This window comes from Barbatula barbatula (genome assembly GCF_947034865.1).
Source record: "Barbatula barbatula genome assembly, chromosome: 11".
NCBI classification, from domain to species: Eukaryota; Metazoa; Chordata; class Actinopteri; order Cypriniformes; family Nemacheilidae; genus Barbatula; species Barbatula barbatula.
In genome coordinates, this window is record NC_136774.1 from 7,119,873 (window position 1) to 7,136,821 (window position 16,949).

Consider the following 16,949-nt stretch of genomic DNA (forward strand, 5'->3'; position numbering starts at 1 on the left):
GTCTGCAACACAGTGAAGTTGTCTTGCAGTCCTATGTGGAAAGAATATAGCAATGCAAAACACTAAATTGAGTAAAATAAAATGCCACCGTTTACTTAAAGTATACTTACTGTATATTGTAAAACTAGTGCTTAAATGTCGTGGGGATTATACTATTCTACAGAGACCCATTATAATGCATTTTGATCAACATGACATAAGCAATTGATAATGTAGGAATCTGCACAGAATTGTGTCATAATCATTTGCATGGATGTACCAAAGCATTTGCAACTTGTTCAAAGAAATGAGAAAATGCTTGTTTGATGTGCACACGTGACACAAGGATGTAAGGATTGAACAAGAAGTTTTGAGAATTTCAAATCGGATCAGAGAAATGTACCAAATTGACATAGAAAAAACTGTATTTAAAGTGGAGGGGTACTTTTGGGGCAGTTTTGTTTCACCCAAGTGTCCCATTTCCACCCCTCTCAAACTAATGCATGGATGCATATAGCCAGAAACAATTCATTTGATGCATGCAAAGAAGCAACACTGTGTGTCTCAAGAAGCATTTATTCATGATTACGTAGACATGCTAAAATTTCAAGGCCACACACTACACATTACACATGACATTACACATTTCATAAAATTTACATTTAGTCATTTAGCAGACGTTTTTATCCAAAGCGACTTACAGACGAGGAAACATTGGAAGCAATTATAACAATATAGGCAACAAAATGCATAAGTTAATTAAATCCAGTCCATTAAAGCCTAGCACAGTATACAAAGCTAAGAATAGTGAGGTAAGTAAAAAAATAATTTTTTGAGAAGACAGAAAATAATAAGAGGTTAAAATCAGTCATCTACATTTTGACGGAAGATATGCATTTTCACACACTACACCGGCCTGTAGTGTTCTAGCAGTGTAAGGTTGAGAGTGAGTTTCTTCAGTAGCGGTGTGATGCAGGCCTCTTTGAAAGCAGTGGGAAATGTCCCAGTGGTGAGCAAAGAGTGGATGATGCGGGTCAGACCAGGCACAACTGCTGGAGAGATGGCATGGAGGAGATGGGTGGGGATGGGATCCAGTGGGCAGGTGGTAGGGTGGTTGGAACCAATGACCTTGGAAACATCATCTTCAGACATAGGAGAAAAGGCGGGTGATGGTGGTGTAGAAAATTGGCTGTTGATGGCGGTAGTTTTCTTTACGAAGAACGATGCAAAATCATCAGCCGTTAACTCAGATGAAGGTGTGGGAGCAGGCGGACAGAGGAGAGCAGAGAAGGTTTTTAAGAGTGTGCGAGAGTCAGGAGAGTTGCTGATCTTCGAGTGGTTATAATCAGTTTTTGCAGAGGTGACGTCAACGGAGAAAGTAGAGAGAGAGAGGTCAGTATGGTCTTTTGACTTGTGCCATTTTCTCTCAGCTGACCGGAGGCTGGTGCGATGCTCATGTGGTACATCCGATAACCAGGGGGCAGACAGGGATGCACGGGCTGGTCCAGATGTAAGAGGGCATATGTTGTCCAAGCAGGATGTAAGCGTGGAACACAGAGTGTCTGTGGCACTGTTGGTATTCAAAAGAGAGAGCTCCTCAGAGGGGGGGAGTGCAGACAAGACAGCAGAGGAAAAGCAGGAGGGAGGGACCGTAGGTAGCGCCGGAAAGTGACCAGCGGTAAGACATCTGCGTTGTCTGGAGCGGTGAGGTCGGGGGTGACAAAGAAGTGATCAGACGTGTGCAGCGGAGTGACCTGAGAGTGATGAGTGGAGCATTTCTCGAATCATCCTTGTCATTTGCAAAACAGTAAGTGCATTTCTGGTTTTGATTGTTTGATTGCAAGAGACGGCACATGATTCACGTTAACGCTTTTACTGTTTGTACAATAATTTATTGACAGACAGTGTCATTGTGATGCAGACAGGAAAAGACAGCACTGCATAGCACAAACAAATGTAGAAATCTGAACATAAGACAATCTACTTAGGGAAAACTGTACATGCAGTGCAGTGGAATTACAGTGCAGTCTTCCTACACCTCCTGACGTTCCTGTCTTTTGGGCAACGGATTCTCATCCACATCACAACAAATATCTTCTCTTGCGATACAGCGTGAAAATCATCTTTCAGAGTGTCTAATCCAGCCTCTGCAGGCATCAGCTGTGATGTCATCACACGTTACATTCATGGCAGCCAGAAGGGCCATCTGTGTATGCGGCTGGCGATCATATACTTTTAATCTTCATGCTGAGAAAAATTCCTCAACGTGGTTGAGTAGGGTGAGAGGAACTCCACCAGCATCCTGTTGTGGGCCGCAAACCATTGCCTGATGATGTTGGAGCGATGGAAACTGACATTGTCCCAAACTAACACGTACTTTGGCAGGTCATCTCCAATCTGCCCCCTCTCTTGTTCAGGGATGAGATCCCTGTAGAGAGTGTCAAAAGACTGTTTAGGTGTGAAAAGGGGCCGTCTGCAACACATTGAAGTTGTCTTGCAGTCCTATGTGGAAAGAATATAGCAATGCAAAACACTAAATTGAGTAAAATAAAATGCCACTGTTTACTTAAAGCATACTTACTGTATATTGTAAAACTAGTGCTTAAATGTCGTGGGGATTATACTATTCTACAGAGACCCATTATAATGCATTTTGATCAACATGACATAAGCAATTGATAATGTAGGAATCTGCACAGAATTTTGTCATAATCATTTGCATGGATGTACCAAAGCATTTGCAACTTGTTCAAAGAAATGAGAAAATTTTTGTTTGATGTGCACACGTGACACAAGGATGTAAGGATTGAACAAGAAGTTTTGAGAATTTCAAATCGGATCTGAGAAATGTACCAAATTGACTTAGAAAAAACTGTATTTAAAGTGGGGGGGGGTACTTTTGGGGCAGTTTTGTTTCACTCAAGTGTCCCATTTCCACCCCTCTCAAACTAATGCATGGATGCATATAGCCAGAAACAATTCATTTGATGCATGCAAAGAAGCAACACTGTGTGTCTCAAGAAGCATTTATTCATGATTACGTAGACATGCAAAAATTTCAAGGCCACACACTACACATAACACATTACACATGACATTACACATTTCATAAAATTTACATTTAGTCATTGTAATGGAAATTTTCTAGTCTAGCTTCTTGATGTGTCTGTCTATATGTTTACGAAGTGTTTATCTATGTTTTCTTTTCTAATGTTATCATGTTTTTCTCTAAACACGTCATACCACTCTGCCTTTGCCCTCGAGCAGAGGCCAAGATGTTCTGTTTGGAATAACGGAACTTCCCGTAAACCAGCTCGGGATTCTTGTTAGGGGCAAAGGGAGGGGGTGTCACGTTTTTAATCATATATATACTCTGGGTGCAGGAGGAAAGAGCGCCTTTGCTCTGCACCATGCTCATTGCTCATGATGCAGATTAAACGACAATAAAATACTTTGCAAAGTACTTGATGTCTCTGTATATTGCGTTTGTCAAAATTGACTCACCTTGATTAAGGAATAAGAAAATTCCACAACAATTTGGCGACGAAGTATGGGATCACAAGGCTGACGGAGAACGGACTAGAGTTGACTGATCATCCTGGACATAGCAAATCCAGCTCTAACCCCATACAGGGACGAGAGAACTCTAGCTGACCCAAGCTGACGTGATCCCAAAAGAACTCAGTGCAAGGCACAAAAAGGAAAAGTGGTGAGTCAGATAGATTTCTGAACAGTCTGGAACAAAAGGGGAGACTACTTAGCGCTAAACAGTCTGGGGGACTGCTTAAAACAGTCTGGTTAAAGAGGGGAGACTACTCAGAATCGAGAGATTCTAAACAGTCTGGGGGACTGCTTAAAACAGTCTGGTTAAAGAGGGGAGACTACTCAGAATCGAGAGAGATTCTAAACAGTCTGGGGGACTACTAAGAAATGATATGGATAAACCAACATACAGAGAAATGAGGAAAAATTGGGGAACGGGAAGTTTACAAGGTGTACCCTATTTAATAGAAAAAGCTAACTTTCCAGAAAACGGTACATTTAGTACCACAAAATTAGAGAAAATAAGAGAACATATGGGGAAAAAAGACATATTTAAAATGTCCAAAAAAGAAAGGGAAAAATATGATGAAGCGTGTAAATGTTTAGAGTTATGGGAGAGGGAAGCAAATAGACGTGACTATGTTTTTAAAGAAAAGGCATTGGAAGAACTGCCACCACCGAAAACTCCATTGTACCCTGTTTTGCTTGAATATAATGATTTAACCCCTCTGTCTTCTTTACCCCCATCTATGACTTGTTACAAACACCAACCGGAGGATGATTGTGTCCCTCCTCACCGACATCTGAACCCGATTGAGGCAGCTCCAGTGCCCCCACCAGTGTCTCCACCAGCACCAGTGCCACACATGCCACAGCCTGTGGTGTGTCAAAAGCAGGAAAGAGCGCAACCAGCACCGACGTATAAAGAACTTTTGACATTTTGCAAAGAATTCTCACCCTCAATGAAAGAATTAGAGAGACTGTTGAAAGTCAAACTGAAACCATCTGACCTAAGAAAGTTACAGGGTAAATGGCCTGTGGAGGAAGTATTTAAAGAACATTCTGGACTTCAACCTGATTCAGACGGACCGGACATTGGTCCGTTCATAGGACATCTCAGATCCACTTTTCTGCGAATCTCAGAGAAGAGCTGAGACGAGAAGTGGAAAAATCGTGCATCGAGCCAGATCGTGCGAGAATAAGCGAGATCGTCCGTCATGCTGTACACGCCGAAAGACAAACAGGCAAGAAAGAGCTTCAGAAGAAAAACACACAAGATAAAGAACTCCACATGGCTCTAATGAATATCAGAGTAGAGCATGGAGGAAGAGGAAACGGGAGGAGGTCAGTGGCGTGGACGTGGAAGAGGAGGTTTTAAACCCTCTAGCACCTATGATCCAGAGAAATGTTTCAATTGCGGAAAGACGGGGCACTGGCGAAATTATTGTCCTGAGCCTCTGAGATCGCGGAGGTCAAGAGAAAAGGTAGATGGAAGTGAGGAGGTGAGGCATCATTCCGAGGGTGGTGATTATGATTTCCCTTAGCATATGCAATGAAGAAATGCTTTTTCCTACTGTATGCAATGAAGATCTGCTTAGCTCACATTCCATGATGAATGAAAACGCTTTCTGAACTTTGCTAAAATGCACAATGCTCGTGTGCAACAAACTGCTTGATTTTTTGATAGATTCAGGGGCAACAAATAGCCTACTGTGATTCACAAGAAGTGTTTAAATTTGCCAGAGTCTAAACTAGCTGTGTTTTCCCTAAATGCTAGTGGCTCTAATGTAGAATAATTTATGTCAAAAGGGTGCAATGCGAGTTGGGGAGTGTCAAATTTCAACACAGGTTTCTCATGTCTGACTGCTGCCCGATTGATTTGCTGTGCAGAGTCATAATGTGTATGATGACAGATTGAGCATGATACCAACACGACCCGTGTGCAGCGCTCGTGCAGCTGTACGATGTAATATTGAATTACGTAAGTATGATGTAGAATGTATTGCCTCACAGAGCCTCATGACGTTGATTGCAATGGTGTGGGGAGCTGTGGGTGTTTTGCTGCCAAATATGCGCACGCCATAGAATGGGTTAAAAGGGACGACGTGCAATATTCAAATTTGTTGCACGCCCATCGTGAGAATCATGCCTGTCTGTCAGCAACAAGGGGACTTGAAGTGTTTTCACACACAAAAAGATTAATGAAGAAATTTTGGGAAGGTGCCCGTACAACTTTGGGGAACAGGAAAATATTATGCTGGGTTGATTAGGAACTGTGAATCTGTTGTGATAACGCCCAAGGGTAATTTCCATCCACGCAAACAGCAATTCCCCCTCAAAACAGAAGCCTCAAATCAGAAGACCTCAATGGCATAAGGCCAATATTTAATGAGTTTAAAAAGATAAAAAAAGAAAAAAGAGGCATAGTTGTGCCATGTCCAAATTTACCGGTGCGCAGGCCTTTGTTTCCAGTTTAAAAGATAAGAGAAAAAAAAAACACAAAGTAAATGTCTCCAAAGTCCAGCTGGCAAAACAAGTTGTTCGTTTTTTGGGTCACGAAAATACTGACCGCGGCAGACAGCTGTCCGCAAAGCGTGTCTGCAATTACAGGCATCGCAAGTCCAAAAGCAAAGAAGCAATTGATATCATTTTTAGGGACCATTTCTCTGCTCAGACAGCAGAGCTCATTGCACTCACACGCGCATGGGAATTAGCAAAGAATAAAAATGTAGACATTCACACAGATAGTAGATATGCATTTGGTGTAACTCATGATTTTGGCACACTGTGGAAACACAGAAACTTTGTAAAAGATGATGGTAAAAACATTCTTAATCACACATAGGTTGCTGATATGCTATCTGCCATTCTTCTCCCATCAGCCATTGTTGTGTGTAACTGTGACGCACACACTTTTGTATCTGAAACCATTTTTTTGCAGGAAGCCGACGGCTGACCTTGCAGCAAAGCAAGCAACATCAGAGACAGACAGATTTTCTCCAGAAATCACTAACAAAACTCTTTCTCTTGCAGAGATGCAAACATTTTGCAGAACCAGCTGAGCGTGCACTCTGGAAGGAGTGCTCATGTAAATACACTGACAATGTTTGGGGAGGCCCAAATGGCCTCACCTGTTTGCCAAAACATTCTTTCCCTGCTTTTGCGATTTTGACGCATGGCCTAGACCACGCGTCAAAAGGGGGGATGTTACAAGCAATGTGTTTTTGTGTTTTTGCTCTCAAAATATTTGTGCAGGTCAAAGGAGCAGTAGCAAACGGAGCTGACAAATCATTCCACAGTTTCCAGCCAGGAGACTTCCAAGTAGTCAAAGATTTCAGGAGGAAGTCGTGGGAAAGACACACCTCCCACAGCAAAAAGGTGTCCAAGGAGGGGCAACTCCAACCGTATGGCTCTTCGCAATGGTCGTGCTGACTGAAGCGACATGAGGGGCACTATTGGTGCTCGCAAAGGGAATCAACTGTTCGAGTCGGGGACACATCAAACCCTGAGAAATTAGAGATTATAGAATTTTGTTTCTGTCTAACACTATATTCCAAGTTTAATAAAATGGTATGGGGAGGGACAGTGTTACCCTAATTCTGCTAGGTACTGGGGAACAAATATGTATTTGTGTAGAGGTACGTGTACCTCAGTTGATGTTCTGGATAAGGCAACAAAATTTGGAAAATGTGGGCAATTATGTCCCCTGGAACAGCCAAATAAAAAGGAAAAAGACTAGCTCTAACTCAGAAAAATTTAAATTATCAGGGAACCGGATGATATGACTAACAGTCTGTTGAAATGGTGGAATAGCTAAAGTTGGGGAGTGGGGCTGAAGCAGGTGGTGTTACCAATTCTAGTGGGATTTTAAGAACGGTTTAGATAGAAGAATGAAACCTGTAAGAGAAAGGGCGTTGCTCATCTTACATGGTCAAAGTATAAAGATTTTGGTTATCATATATGATAAAAGGGGGGAATGTAATGGAAATTTTCTAGTCTAGCTTCTTGATGTGTCTGTCTATATGTTTACGAAGTGTTTATCTATGTTTTCTTTTCTAATGTTATCATGTTTTTCTCTAAACACGTCATACCACTCTGCCTTTGCCCTCGAGCAGAGGCCAAGATGTTCTGTTTGGAATAACGGAACTTCCCGTAAACCAGCTCGGGATTCTTGTTAGGGGGCAAAGGGAGGGGGTGTCACGTTTTTAATCATATATATACTCTGGGTGCAGGAGGAAAGAGCGCCTTTGCTCTGCACCATGCTCATTGCTCATGATGCAGATTAAACGACAATAAAATACTTTGCAAAGTACTTGATGTCTCTGTATATTGCGTTTGTCAAAATTGACCTTGATTAAGGAATAAGAAAATTCCACAAGATCATTTAGCAGACGTTTTTATCCAAAGCGACTTACAGACGAGGAAACATTGGAAGCAATTATAACAATATTGGCAACAAAATGTATAAGTTAATTAAATCCAGTCCATTAAAGCCTAGCACAGTATACAAAGCTAAGAATAGTGAGGTAAGTAAAAAAATAATTTTTTAAGAAGACAGAAAATAATAAGAGGTTAAAATAAGTCATCTACATTTTGACGGAAGATATGCATTTTCACACACTACACCGGCCTGTAGTGTTCTAGCAGTGTAAGGTTGAGAGTGAGTTTCTTCAGTAGCGGTGTGATGCAGGTCTCTTTGAAAGCAGTGGGAAATGTCCCAGTGGTGAGCAAAGAGTTGATGATGCGGATCAGACCAGGCACAACTGCTGGAGAGATGGCATGGAGGAGATGGGTGGGGATGGGATCCAGTGGGCAGGTGGTAGGGTGGTTGGAACCAATGACCTTGGAAACATCATCTTCAGACATAGGAGAAAAGGCGGGTGATGGTGGCGTAGAAAATTGGCTGTTGATGGCGGTAGTTTTCTTTACGAAGAAGGATGCAAAATCATCAGCCGTTAACTCCGATGAAGGTGTGGGAGCAGGCGGACAGAGGAGAGCAGAGAAGGTTTTTAAGAGTGTGCGAGAGTCAGGAGAGTTGCTGATCTTCGAGTGGTTATAATCAGTTTTTGCAGAGGTGACGTCAACGGAGAAAGTAGAGAGAGAGAGGTCAGTATGGTCTTTTGACTTGTGCCATTTTCTCTCAGCTGACCAGAGGCTGGTGCGATGCTCACGTGGTACATCCGATAACCAGGGGGCAGACAGGGATGCACGGGCTGGTCCAGATGTAAGAGGGCATATGTTGTCCAAGCAGGATGTAAGCGTGGAACACAGAGTGTCTGTGGCACTGTTGGTTTTCAAAAGAGAGAGCTCCTCAGAGGGGGGGAGTGCAGACAAGACAGCAGAGGAAATGCAGGAGGGAGGTACCATAGGTAGCGCCGGAAAGTGACCAGCGGTAAGACATCTGCGTTGTCTGGAGCGGTGAGGTCGGGGGTGACAAAGAAGTGATCAGACGTGTGCAGCGGAGTGACCTGAGAGTGATGAGTGGAGCATTTCTCGAATCATCCTTGTCATTTGCAAAACAGTAAGTGCATTTCTGGTTTTGATTGTTTGATTGCAAGAGACGGCACATGATTCACGTTAACGCTTTTACTGTTTGTACAATAATTTATTGACAGACAGTGTCATTGTGATGCAGACAGGAAAAGACAGCACTGCATAGCACAAACAAATGTAGAAATCTGAACATAAGACAATCTCCTTAGGGAAAACTGTACATGCAGTGCAGTGGAATTACAGTGCAGTCTTCCTACACCTCCTGACGTTCCTGTCTTTTGGGCAACGGATTCTCATCCACATCACAACAAATATCTTCTCTTGCGATACAGCGTGAAAATCATCTTTCAGAGTGTCTAATCCAGCCTCTGCAGGCATCAGCTGTGATGTCATCACACGTTACATCCATGGCAGCCAGAAGGGTCATCTGTGTATGCGGCTGGCCATCATATACTTTTAATCTTCATGCTGAGAAAAATTCCTCAACGGGGTTGAGTAGGGTGAGAGGAACTCCACCAGCATCCTGTTGTGGGCCGCAAACCATTGCCTGATGATGTTGGAGCGATGGAAACCGACATTGTCCCAAACTAACACGTACTTTGGCAGGTCATCTCCAATCTGCCCCCTCTCTTGTTCAGGGATGAGATCCCTGTAGAGAGTGTCAAAAGACTGTTAAGGTGTGAAAAGGGGCCGTCTGCAACACAGTGAAGTTGTCTTGCAGTCCTATGTGGAAAGAATATAGCAATGCAAAACACTAAATTGAGTAAAATAAAATGCCACTGTTTACTTAAAGTATACTTACTGTATATTGTAAAACTAGTGCTTAAATGTCGTGGGGATTATACTATTCTACAGAGACCCATTATAATGCATTTTGATCAACATGACATAAGCAATTGATAATGTAGGAATCTGCACAGAATTTTGTCATAATCATTTGCATGGATGTACCAAAGCATTTGCAACTTGTTCAAAGAAATGAGAAAATGCTTGTTTGATGTGCACACGTGACACAAGGATGTAAGGATTGAACAAGAAGTTTTGAGAATTTCAAATCGGATCTGAGAAATGTACCAAATTGACTTAGAAAAAACTGTATTTAAAGTGGGGGGGGGGTACTTTTGGGGCAGTTTTGTTTCACCCAAGTGTCCCATTTCCACCCCTCTCAAACTAATGCATGGATGCATATAGCCAGAAACAATTCATTTGATGCATGCAAAGAAGCAACACTGTGTGTCTCAAGAAGCACTTATTCATGATTACGTAGACATGCTAAAATTTCAAGGCCACACACTACACATTACACATTACACATGACATTACACATTTCATAAAATTTACATTTAGTCATTTAGCAGACGTTTTTATCCAAAGCGACTTACAGACGAGGAAACATTGGAAGCAATTATAACAATATAGGCAACAAAATGCATAAATTAATTAAATCCAGTCCATTAAAGCCTAGCACAGTATACAAAGCTAAGAATAGTGAGGTAAGTAAAAAAATAATTTTTTAAGAAGACAGAAAATAAGAAGAGGTTAAAATCAGTCATCTACATTTTGACGGAAGATATGCATTTTCACACACTACACCGGCCTGTAGTGTTCTAGCAGTGTAAGGTTGAGAGTGAGTTTCTTCAGTAGCGGTGTGATGCAGGCCTCTTTGAAAGCAGTGGGAAATGTCCCAGTGGTGAGCAAAGAGTTGATGATGCGGGTCAGACCAGGCACAACTGCTGGAGAGATGGCATGGAGGAGATGGGTGGGGATGGGATCCAGTGGGCAGGTGGTAGGGTGGTTGGAACCAATGACCTTGGAAACATCATCTTCAGACATAGGAGAAAAGGCGGGTGATGGTGGCGTAGAAAATTGGCTGTTGATGGCGGTAGTTTTCTTTACGAAGAACGATGCAAAATCATCAGCCGTTAACTCCGATGAAGGTGTGGGAGCAGGCGGACAGAGGAGAGCAGAGAAGGTTTTTAAGAGTGTGCGAGAGTCAGGAGAGTTGCTGATCTTCGAGTGGTTATAATCAGTTTTTGCAGAGGTGACGTCAACGGAGAAAGTAGAGAGAGAGAGGTCAGTAGGGTCTTTTGACTTGTGCCATTTTCTCTCAGCTGACCGGAGGCTGGTGCGATGCTCACGTGGTACATCCGATAACCAGGGGGCAGACAGGGATGCACGGGCTGGTCCAGATGTAAGAGGGCATATGTTGTCCAAGCAGGATGTAAGCGTGGAACACAGAGTGTCTGTGGCACTGTTGGTATTCAAAAGAGAAAGCTCCTCAGAGGGGGGGAGTGCAGACAAGACAGCAGAGGAAAAGCAGGAGGGAGGGACCGTAGGTAGCGCCGGAAAGTGACCAGCGGTAAGACATCTGCGTTGTCTGGAGCGGTGAGGTCGGGGGTGACAAAGAAGTGATCAGACGTGTGCAGCGGAGTGACCTGAGAGTGATGAGTGGAGCATTTCTCGAATCATTCTTGTCATTTGCAAAACAGTAAGTGCATTTCTGGTTTTGATTGTTTGATTGCAAGATACGGCACATGATTCACGTTAACGCTTTTACTGTTTGTACAATAATTTATTGACAGACAGTGTCATTGTGATGCAGACAGGAAAAGACAGCACTGCATAGCACAAACAAATGTAGAAATCTGAACATAAGACAATATCCTTAGGGAAAACTGTACATGCAGTGCAGTGGAATTACAGTGCAGTCTTCCTACACCTCCTGACGTTCCTGTCTTTTGGGCAACGGATTCTCATCCACATCACAACAAATATCTTCTCTTGCGAAACAGCGTGAAAATCATCTTTCAGATTGTCTAATCCAGCCTCTGCAGGCATCAGCTGTGATGTCATCACACGTTACATCCATGGCAGCCAGAAGGGTCATCTGTGTATGCGGCTGGCGATCATATACTTTTAATCTTCATGCTGAGAAAAATTACTCAACGTGGTTGAGTAGGGTGAGAGGAACTCCACCAGCATCCTGTTGTGGGCCGCAAACCATTGCCTGATGATGTTGGAGCGATGGAAACTGACATTGTTCCAAATTAACACGTACTTTGGCAGGTCATCTCCAATCTGCCCCCTCTCTTGTTCAGGGATGAGATCCCTGTAGAGAGTGTCAAAAGACTGTTTAGGTGTGAAAAGGGGCCGTCTGCAACACAGTGAAGTTGTCTTGCAATCCTATGTGGAAAGAATATAGCAATGCAAAACACTAAATTGAGTATAATAAAATGCCACCGTTTACTTAAAGTATACTTACTGTATATTGTAAAACTAGTGCTTAAATGTCGTTGGGATTATACTATTCCACAGAGACCCATTATAATGCATTTTGATCAACATGACATAAGCAATTGATAATGTAGGAATCTGCACAGAATTTTGTCATAATCATTTGCATGGATGTACCAAAGCATTTGCAACTTGTTCAAAGAAATGAGAAAATGCTTGTTTGATGTGCACACGTGACACAAGGATGTAAGGATTGAACAAGAAGTTTTGAGAATTTCAAATCGGATCAGAGAAATGTACCAAATTGACTTAGAAAAAACTGTATTTAAAGTGGGGGGGGGTACTTTTGGGGCAGTTTTGTTTCACCCAAGTGTCCCATTTCCACCCCTCTCAAACTAATGCATGGATGCATATAGCCAGAAACAATTCATTTGATGCATGCAAAGAAGCAACACTGTGTGTCTCAAGAAGCACTTATTCATGATTACGTAGACATGCTAAAATTTCAAGGCCACACACTACACATTACACATTATACATGACATTACACATTTCATTAAATTTACATTTAGTCATTTAGCAGACGTTTTTATCCAAAGCGACTTACAGACGAGGAAACATTGGAAGCAATTATAACAATATAGGCAACAAAATGCATAAATTAATTAAATCCAGTCCATTAAAGCCTAGCACAGTATACAAAGCTAAGAATAGTGAGGTAAGTAAAAAAATAATTTTTTAAGAAGACAGAAAATAATAAGAGGTTAAAATCAGTCATCTACATTTTGACGGAAGATATGCATTTTCACACACTACACCGGCCTGTAGTGTTCTAGCAGTGTAAGGTTGAGAGTGAGTTTCTTCAGTAGCGGTGTGATGCAGGCCTCTTTGAAAGCAGTGGGAAATGTCCCAGTGGTGAGCAAAGAGTTGATGATGCGGGTCAGACCAGGCACAACTGCTGGAGAGATGGCATGGAGGAGATGGGTGGGGATGGGATCCAGTGGGCAGGTGGTAGGGTGGTTGGAACCAATGACCTTGGAAACATCATCTTCAGACATAGGAGAAAAGGCGGGTGATGGTGGCGTAGAAAATTGGCTGTTGATGGCGGTAGTTTTCTTTACGAAGAACGATGCAAAATCATCAGCCGTTAACTCCGATGAAGGTGTGGGAGCAGGCGGACAGAGGAGAGCAGAGAAGGTTTTTAAGAGTGTGCGAGAGTCAGGAGAGTTGCTGATCTTCGAGTGGTTATAATCAGTTTTTGCAGAGGTGACGTCAACGGAGAAAGTAGAGAGAGAGAGGTCAGTAGGGTCTTTTGACTTGTGCCATTTTCTCTCAGCTGACCGGAGGCTGGTGCGATGCTCACGTGGTACATCCGATAACCAGGGGGCAGACAGGGATGCACGGGCTGGTCCAGATGTAAGAGGGCATATGTTGTCCAAGCAGGATGTAAGCGTGGAACACAGAGTGTCTGTGGCACTGTTGGTATTCAAAAGAGAAAGCTCCTCAGAGGGGGGGAGTGCAGACAAGACAGCAGAGGAAAAGCAGGAGGGAGGGACCGTAGGTAGCGCCGGAAAGTGACCAGCGGTAAGACATCTGCGTTGTCTGGAGCGGTGAGGTCGGGGGTGACAAAGAAGTGATCAGACGTGTGCAGCGGAGTGACCTGAGAGTGATGAGTGGAGCATTTCTCGAATCATCCTTGTCATTTGCAAAACAGTAAGTGCATTTCTGGTTTTGATTGTTTGATTGCAAGAGACGGCACATGATTCACGTTAACGCTTTTACTGTTTGTACAATAATTTATTGACAGACAGTGTCATTGTGATGCAGACAGGAAAAGACAGCACTGCATAGCACAAACAAATGTAGAAATCTGAACATAAGACAATATCCTTAGGGAAAACTGTACATGCAGTGCAGTGGAATTACAGTGCAGTCTTCCTACACCTCCTGACGTTCCTGTCTTTTGGGCAACGGATTCTCATCCACATCACAACAAATATCTTCTCTTGCGAAACAGCGTGAAAATCATCTTTCAGATTGTCTAATCCAGCCTCTGCAGGCATCAGCTGTGATGTCATCACACGTTACATCCATGGCAGCCAGAAGGGTCATCTGTGTATGCGGCTGGCGATCATATACTTTTAATCTTCATGCTGAGAAAAATTACTCAACGTGGTTGAGTAGGGTGAGAGGAACTCCACCAGCATCCTGTTGTGGGCCGCAAACCATTGCCTGATGATGTTGGAGCGATGGAAACTGACATTGTTCCAAATTAACACGTACTTTGGCAGGTCATCTCCAATCTGCCCCCTCTCTTGTTCAGGGATGAGATCCCTGTAGAGAGTGTCAAAAGACTGTTTAGGTGTGAAAAGGGGCCGTCTGCAACACAGTGAAGTTGTCTTGCAGTCCTATGTGGAAAGAATATAGCAATGCAAAACACTAAATTGAGTATAATAAAATGCCACCGTTTACTTAAAGTATACTTACTGTATATTGTAAAACTAGTGCTTAAATGTCGTTGGGATTATACTATTCCACAGAGACCCATTATAATGCATTTTGATCAACATGACATAAGCAATTGATAATGTAGGAATCTGCACAGAATTTTGTCATAATCATTTGCATGGATGTACCAAAGCATTTGCAACTTGTTCAAAGAAATGAGAAAATGCTTGTTTGATGTGCACACGTGACACAAGGATGTAAGGATTGAACAAGAAGTTTTGAGAATTTCAAATCGGATCAGAGAAATGTACCAAATTGACTTAGAAAAAACTGTATTTAAAGTGGGGGGGTACTTTTGGGGCAGTTTTGTTTCACCCAAGTGTCCCATTTCCACCCCTCTCAAACTAATGCATGGATGCATATAGCCAGAAACAATTCATTTGATGCATGCAAAGAAGCAACACTGTGTGTCTCAAGAAGCATTTATTCATGATTACGTAGACATGCTAAAATTTCAAGGCCACACACTACACATTACACATGACATTACAGATTTCATAAAATTTACATTTAGTCATTTAGCAGACGTTTTTATCCAAAGCGACTTACAGACGAGGAAACATTGGAAGCAATTATAACAATATAGGCAACAAAATGCATAAGTTAATTAAATCCAGTCCATTAAAGCCTAGCACAGTATACAAAGCTAAGAATAGTGAGGTAAGTAAAAAAATTATTTTTTAAGAAGACAAAAAATAATAAGAGGTTAAAATCAGTCATCTACATTTTGACGGAAGATATGCATTTTCACACACTACACCGGCCTGTAGTGTTCTAGCAGTGTAAGGTTGACAGTGAGTTTCTTCAGTAGCGGTGTGATGCAGGCCTCTTTGAAAGCAGTGGGAAATGTCCCAGTGGTGAGCAAAGAGTTGATGATGCGGGTCAGACCAGGCACAACTGCTGGAGAGATGGCATGGAGGAGATGGGTGGGGATGGGATCCAGTGGGCAGGTGGTAGAGTGGTTGGAACCAATGACCTTGGAAACATCATCTTCAGACATAGGAGAAAAGGCGGGTGATGGTGGCGTAGAAAATTGGCTGTTGATGGCGGTAGTTTTCTTTACGAAGAACGATGCAAAATCATCAGCCGTTAACTGCGATGAAGGTGTGGGAGCAGGCGGACAGAGGAGAGCAGAGAAGGTTTTTAAGAGTGTGCGAGAGTCAGGAGAGTTGCTGATCTTCGAGTGGTTATAATCGGTTTTTGCAGAGGTGACGTCAACGGAGAAAGTAGAGAGAGAGAGGTCAGTATGGTCTTTTGACTTGTGCCATTTTCTCTCAGCTGACCGGAGGCTGGTGCGATGCTCACGTTGTACATCCGATAACCAGGGGGCAGACAGGGATGCACGGGCTGGTCCAGATGTAAGAGGGCATATGTTGTCCAAGCAGGATGTAAGCGTGGAACACAGAGTGTCTGTGGCACTGTTGGTATTCAAAAGTGAGAGCTCCTCAGAGGGGGGGAGTGCAGACAAGACAGCAGAGGAAAAGCAGGAGGGAGGGACCGTAGGTAGCGCCGGAAAGTGACCAGCGGTAAGACATCTGCGTTGTCTGGAGCGGTGAGGTCGGGGGTGACAAAGAAGTGATCAGACGTGTGCAGCGGAGTGACCTGAGAGTGATGAGTGGAGCATTTCTCGAATCATCCTTGTCATTTGCAAAACAGTAAGTGCATTTCTGGTTTTGATTGTTTGATTGCAAGAGACGGCACATGATTCACGTTAACGCTTTTACTGTTTGTACAATAATTTATTGACAGACAGTGTCATTGTGATGCAGACAGGAAAAGACAGCACTGCATAGCACAAACAAATGTAGAAATCTGAACATAAGACAATCTCCTTAGGGAAAACTGTACATGCAGTGCAGTGGAATTACAGTGCAGTCTTCCTACACCTCCTGACGTTCCTGTCTTTTGGGCAACGGATTCTCATCCACATCACAACAAATATCTTCTCTTGCGATACAGCGTGAAAATCATCTTTCAGAGTGTCTAATCCAGCCTCTGCAGGCATCAGCTGTGATGTCATCACACGTTACATCCATGGCAGCCAGAAGGGTCATCTGTGTATGCGGCTGGCCATCATATACTTTTAATCTTCATGCTGAGAAAAATTCCTCAACGGGGTTGAGTAGGGTGAGAGGAACTCCACCAGCATCCTGTTGTGGGCCGCAACCCATTGCCTGATGATGTTGGAGCGA